The 5000-nt window shown below is 52.1% G+C and overlaps 13 non-coding genes across 13 annotated transcripts; 3 read left to right on the top strand and 10 right to left on the bottom strand.

The window, feature by feature from the left end:
- Positions 1-56: 56 nt before the first annotated feature.
- Positions 57-175, bottom strand: LOC131440987 (5S ribosomal RNA). The gene has a single exon (XR_009231667.1). It is a non-coding gene; the product is annotated as a 5S ribosomal RNA (ribosomal RNA).
- Positions 176-471: 296 nt separating this feature from the next.
- Positions 472-590, bottom strand: LOC131441338 (5S ribosomal RNA). The gene has a single exon (XR_009232005.1). It is a non-coding gene; the product is annotated as a 5S ribosomal RNA (ribosomal RNA).
- A 308-nt stretch (positions 591-898) lies between these two features.
- LOC131441506 (U2 spliceosomal RNA) lies at positions 899-1091 on the top strand. Its single transcript, XR_009232112.1, has one exon. It is a non-coding gene; the product is annotated as a U2 spliceosomal RNA (small nuclear RNA).
- A 124-nt stretch (positions 1092-1215) lies between these two features.
- On the bottom strand, positions 1216-1334 carry LOC131477191 (5S ribosomal RNA). Its single transcript, XR_009243541.1, has one exon. It is a non-coding gene; the product is annotated as a 5S ribosomal RNA (ribosomal RNA).
- A 296-nt stretch (positions 1335-1630) lies between these two features.
- LOC131442230 (5S ribosomal RNA) lies at positions 1631-1749 on the bottom strand. The gene has a single exon (XR_009232806.1). It is a non-coding gene; the product is annotated as a 5S ribosomal RNA (ribosomal RNA).
- Positions 1750-2045: 296 nt separating this feature from the next.
- On the bottom strand, positions 2046-2164 carry LOC131442219 (5S ribosomal RNA). Its single transcript, XR_009232795.1, has one exon. It is a non-coding gene; the product is annotated as a 5S ribosomal RNA (ribosomal RNA).
- A 296-nt stretch (positions 2165-2460) lies between these two features.
- LOC131440986 (5S ribosomal RNA) lies at positions 2461-2579 on the bottom strand. The gene has a single exon (XR_009231666.1). It is a non-coding gene; the product is annotated as a 5S ribosomal RNA (ribosomal RNA).
- Positions 2580-2875: 296 nt separating this feature from the next.
- Positions 2876-2994, bottom strand: LOC131441138 (5S ribosomal RNA). Its single transcript, XR_009231814.1, has one exon. It is a non-coding gene; the product is annotated as a 5S ribosomal RNA (ribosomal RNA).
- Positions 2995-3290: 296 nt separating this feature from the next.
- Positions 3291-3409, bottom strand: LOC131442207 (5S ribosomal RNA). Its single transcript, XR_009232784.1, has one exon. It is a non-coding gene; the product is annotated as a 5S ribosomal RNA (ribosomal RNA).
- A 308-nt stretch (positions 3410-3717) lies between these two features.
- Positions 3718-3910, top strand: LOC131442728 (U2 spliceosomal RNA). Its single transcript, XR_009233291.1, has one exon. It is a non-coding gene; the product is annotated as a U2 spliceosomal RNA (small nuclear RNA).
- A 205-nt stretch (positions 3911-4115) lies between these two features.
- LOC131442196 (5S ribosomal RNA) lies at positions 4116-4234 on the bottom strand. Its single transcript, XR_009232773.1, has one exon. It is a non-coding gene; the product is annotated as a 5S ribosomal RNA (ribosomal RNA).
- Positions 4235-4542: 308 nt separating this feature from the next.
- LOC131441698 (U2 spliceosomal RNA) lies at positions 4543-4735 on the top strand. Its single transcript, XR_009232301.1, has one exon. It is a non-coding gene; the product is annotated as a U2 spliceosomal RNA (small nuclear RNA).
- A 124-nt stretch (positions 4736-4859) lies between these two features.
- On the bottom strand, positions 4860-4978 carry LOC131477523 (5S ribosomal RNA). Its single transcript, XR_009243858.1, has one exon. It is a non-coding gene; the product is annotated as a 5S ribosomal RNA (ribosomal RNA).
- Positions 4979-5000: the final 22 nt, after the last annotated feature.

Genomic DNA, 5000 nt, shown 5'->3' with positions numbered 1-5000 from the left:
CCGTGCGTCAACGTAATTGCAAGCCCATGTTTCTTGTAAGGAAGCAGCAGTGTAAAAGCTTACAGCACCTGGCATTCCCAGGCGGTCTCCCATCCAAGTACTAACCAGGCCCGACCCTGCTTAGCTTCCGAGATCAGACGAGATTGGGCGTGCTCAGGGTGGTATGGCCGTAAGCCGACGGGCTGGGGACACAGACTCCTTTTATAGACTAGGCAAGGCCCCCTGCTCGTGGAGGAGCTCAAAAGTCAGCCTTTCGAACACACTGCACTTGAGCCTTTATCTCCACTACCTGCTACACTCTATTCCAGTATTAGGAAGCTACACCGAGATGGGTAAGCTGCTCCCCATCTCCAAGCTTCTCACATGCTTGCAGAGCGACATCCAAGGCTGAAACTAGAAGGACGTTAACGTGTGCCCGTGCGTCAACGTAATTGCAAGCCCATGTTTCTTGTAAGGAAGCAGCAGTGTAAAAGCTTACAGCACCTGGTATTCCCAGGCGGTCTCCCATCCAAGTACTAACCAGGCCCGACCCTGCTTAGCTTCCGAGATCTGACAAGATGGGGCGTGCTCAGGGTGGTATGGCCGTAAGCCGACGGGCTGGGGACACAGACTCCTTTTATAGACTAGGCAAGGCCCCCTGCACGTGGAGGAGCTCAAAGGTCAGCCTTTCGAACGTTCAAGAGTTTAAGTTGTTTTTGGTGGGCTTTGCTGTATGGCTGCGCCCTTTGAGTGTGTCAAATGTCAAGCAGCTGTCCGTCAAGGCTCAGAGGTGCACTTAGATCACCTTGGGGCGGAGGTGATCAGCAGCAGCCTTTGTTATGCGCACTTAAAAAACATGGCACCACAACAAGTAACTTGTGTGCCAAGATCTTGAGTTGGCCCCAGACACTTGTGGGCCATCGCTTCTCGGCCTTTTGGCTAAGATCAAGTGTAGTATCTGTTCTTATCAGTTTAATATCTGATATGTCCTCTATATGGGGATTAAATATTAAATGCATTTTTGAGCATTGGGAGGTGAAAACTGGGGCTTGCTCTCTTCACTCCTTGCATTGACCTGGAATTGCAGTGCCACCAGGAACGGTGCACCATTCTCTTTTTCCTGTGAAAACCAAAGCAAGGCTGGAACTAGAAGGACGTTAACGTGTGCCTGTGCCCGTGCCCGTGCGTCAACGTAATTGCAAGCCCATGTTTCTTGTAAGGAAGCAGCAGTGTAAAAGCCTACAGCACCTGGTATTCCCAGGCGGTCTCCCATCCAAGTACTAACCAGGCCCGACCCTGCTTAGCTTCCGAGATCAGACGAGATCGGGCGTGCTCAGGGTGGTATGGCCGTAAGCCGACGGGCTGGGGACACAGACTCCTTTTATAGACTAGGCAAGGCCCCCTGCTCGTGGAGGAGCTCAAAAGTCAGCCTTTCGAACACACTGCACTTGAGCCTTTATCTCCACTACCTGCTACACTCTATTCCAGTATTAGGAAGCTACACCGAGATGGGTAAGCTGCTCCCCATCTCCAAGCTTCTCACATGCTTGCAGAGCGACATCCAAGGCTGAAACTAGAAGGACGTTAACGTGTGCCCGTGCGTCAACGTAATTGCAAGCCCATGTTTCTTGTAAGGAAGCAGCAGTGTAAAAGCTTACAGCACCTGGTATTCCCAGGCGGTCTCCCATCCAAGTACTAACCAGGCCCGACCCTGCTTAGCTTCCGAGATCAGACGAGATCGGGCGTGCTCAGGGTGGTATGGCCGTAAGCCAACGGGCTGGGGACACAGACTCCTTTTATAGACTAGGCAAGGCCCCCTGCTCGTGGAGGAGCTCAAAAGTCAGCCTTTCGAACACACTGCACTTGAGCCTTTATCTCCACTACCTGCTACACTCTATTCCAGTATGAGGAAGCTACACCGAGATGGGTAAGCTGCTCCCCATCTCCAAGCTTCTCACATGCTTGCAGAGCGACATCCAAGGCTGAAACTAGAAGGACGTTAACGTGTGCCTGTGTGTCAACGTAATTGCAAGCCCATGTTTCTTGTAAGGAAGCAGCAGTGTAAAAGCTTACAGCACCTGGTATTCCCAGGCGGTCTCCCATCCAAGTACTAACCAGGCCCGACCCTGCTTAGCTTCCGAGATCAGACGAGATCGGGCGTGCTCAGGGTGGTATGGCCGTAAGCCGACGGGCTGGGGACACAGACTCCTTTTATAGACTAGGCAAGGCCCCCTGCTCGTGGAGGAGCTCAAAGGTCAGCCTTTCGAACACACTGCACTTGAGCCTTTATCTCCACTACCTGCTACACTCTATTCCAGTATTAGGAAGCTACACCGAGATGGGTAAGCTGCTCCCCATCTCCAAGCTTCTCACATGCTTGCAGAGCGACATCCAAGGCTGAAACTAGAAGGACGTTAACGTGTGCCCGTGCGTCAACGTAATTGCAAGCCCATGTTTCTTGTAAGGAAGCAGCAGTGTAAAAGCTTACAGCACCTGGCATTCCCAGGCGGTCTCCCATCCAAGTACTAACCAGGCCCGACCCTGCTTAGCTTCCGAGATCAGACGAGATTGGGCGTGCTCAGGGTGGTATGGCCGTAAGCCGACGGGCTGGGGACACAGACTCCTTTTATAGACTAGGCAAGGCCCCCTGCTCGTGGAGGAGCTCAAAAGTCAGCCTTTCGAACACACTGCACTTGAGCCTTTATCTCCACTACCTGCTACACTCTATTCCAGTATTAGGAAGCTACACCGAGATGGGTAAGCTGCTCCCCATCTCCAAGCTTCTCACATGCTTGCAGAGCGACATCCAAGGCTGAAACTAGAAGGACGTTAACGTGTGCCCGTGCGTCAACGTAATTGCAAGCCCATGTTTCTTGTAAGGAAGCAGCAGTGTAAAAGCTTACAGCACCTGGTATTCCCAGGCGGTCTCCCATCCAAGTACTAACCAGGCCCGACCCTGCTTAGCTTCCGAGATCAGACGAGACTGGGCGTGCTCAGGGTGGTATGGCCGTAAGCCGACGGGCTGGGGACACAGACTCCTTTTATAGACTAGGCAAGGCCCCCTGCTCGTGGAGGAGCTCAAAAGTCAGCCTTTCGAACACACTGCACTTGAGCCTTTATCTCCACTACCTGCTACACTCTATTCCAGTATTAGGAAGCTACACCGAGATGGGTAAGCTGCTCCCCATCTCCAAGCTTCTCACATGCTTGCAGAGCGACATCCAAGGCTGAAACTAGAAGGACGTTAACGTGTGCCCGTGCGTCAACGTAATTGCAAGCCCATGTTTCTTGTAAGGAAGCAGCAGTGTAAAAGCTTACAGCACCTGGTATTCCCAGGCGGTCTCCCATCCAAGTACTAACCAGGCCCGACCCTGCTTAGCTTCCGAGATCAGACGAGATCGGGCGTGCTCAGGGTGGTATGGCCGTAAGCCGAAGGGCCGGGGACACAGACTCCTTTTATAGACTAGGCAAGGCCCCCTGCACGTGGAGGAGCTCAAAGGTCAGCCTTTCGAACGTTCAAGAGTTTAAGTTGTTTTTGGTGGGCTTTGCTGTATGGCTGCGCCCTTTGAGTGTGTCAAATGTCAAGCAGCTGTCCGTCAAGGCTCAGAGGTGCACTTAGATCACCTTGGGGCGGAGGTGATCAGCAGCAGCCTTTGTTATGCGCACTTAAAAAACATGGCACCACAACAAGTAACTTGTGTGCCAAGATCATGAGTTGGCCCCAGACACTTGTGGGCCATCGCTTCTCGGCCTTTTGGCTAAGATCAAGTGTAGTATCTGTTCTAATCAGTTTAATATCTGATATGTCCTCTATATGGGGATTAAATATTAAATGCATTTTTGAGCATTGGGAGGTGAAAACTGGGGCTTGCTCTCTTCACTCCTTGCATTGACCTGGCATTGCAGTGCCACCAGGAACGGTGCACCATTCTCCTTTTTCTGTGAAAACCAAAGCAAGGCTGGAACTAGAAGGACGTTAACGTGTGCCTGTGCCCGTGCCCGTGCGTCAACGTAATTGCAAGCCCATGTTTCTTGCAAGGCTGGAACTAGAAGGACGTTAACGTGTGCCTGTGCCCGTGCCCGTGCGTCAACGTAATTGCAAGCCCATGTTTCTTGTAAGGAAGCAGCAGTGTAAAAGCTTACAGCACCTGGTATTCCCAGGCGGTCTCCCATCCAAGTACTAACCAGGCCCGACCCTGCTTAGCTTCCGAGATCAGACGAGATCGGGCGTGCTCAGGGTGGTATGGCCGTAAGCCGACGGGCTGGGGACACGGACTCCTTTTATAGACTAGGCAAGGCCCCCTGCTCGTGGAGGAGCTCAAAGGTCAGCCTTTCGAACGTTCAAGAGTTTAAGTTGTTTTTGGTGGGCTTTGCTGTATGGCCGCGCCCTTTGAGTGTGTCAAATGTCAAGCAGCTGTCCGTCAAGGCTCAGAGGTGCACTTAGATCACCTTGGGGCGGAGGTGATCAGCAGCAGCCTTTGTTATGCGCACTTAAAAAACATGGCACCACAACAAGTAACTTGTGTGCCAAGATCTTGAGTTGGCCCCAGACACTTGTGGGCCATCGCTTCTCGGCCTTTTGGCTAAGATCAAGTGTAGTATCTGTTCTTATCAGTTTAATATCTGATATGTCCTCTATATGGGGATTAAATATTAAATGCATTTTTGAGCATTGGGAGGTGAAAACTGGGGCTTGCTCTCTTCACTCCTTGCATTGACCTGGCATTGCAGTGCCACCAGGAACGGTGCACCATTCTCTTTTTTCTGTGAAAACCAAAGCAAGGCTGGAACTAGAAGGACGTTAACGTGTGCCTGTGCCCGTGCCCGTGCGTCAACGTAATTGCAAGCCCATGTTTCTTGTAAGGAAGCAGCAGTGTAAAAGCTTACAGCACCTGGTATTCCCAGGCGGTCTCCCATCCAAGTACTAACCAGGCCCGACCCTGCTTAGCTTCCGAGATCAGACGAGATCGGGCGTGCTCAGGGTGGTATGGCCGTGAGCCGACGGGCTGGGGACACAGACT

This window comes from Solea solea, chromosome 16 (genome assembly GCF_958295425.1).
Source record: "Solea solea chromosome 16, fSolSol10.1, whole genome shotgun sequence".
Classification (NCBI taxonomy): Eukaryota; Metazoa; Chordata; class Actinopteri; order Pleuronectiformes; family Soleidae; genus Solea; species Solea solea.
Note: the sequence above shows the minus strand (reverse complement) of the source record. Positions and strands in the feature narration are given on the sequence as shown.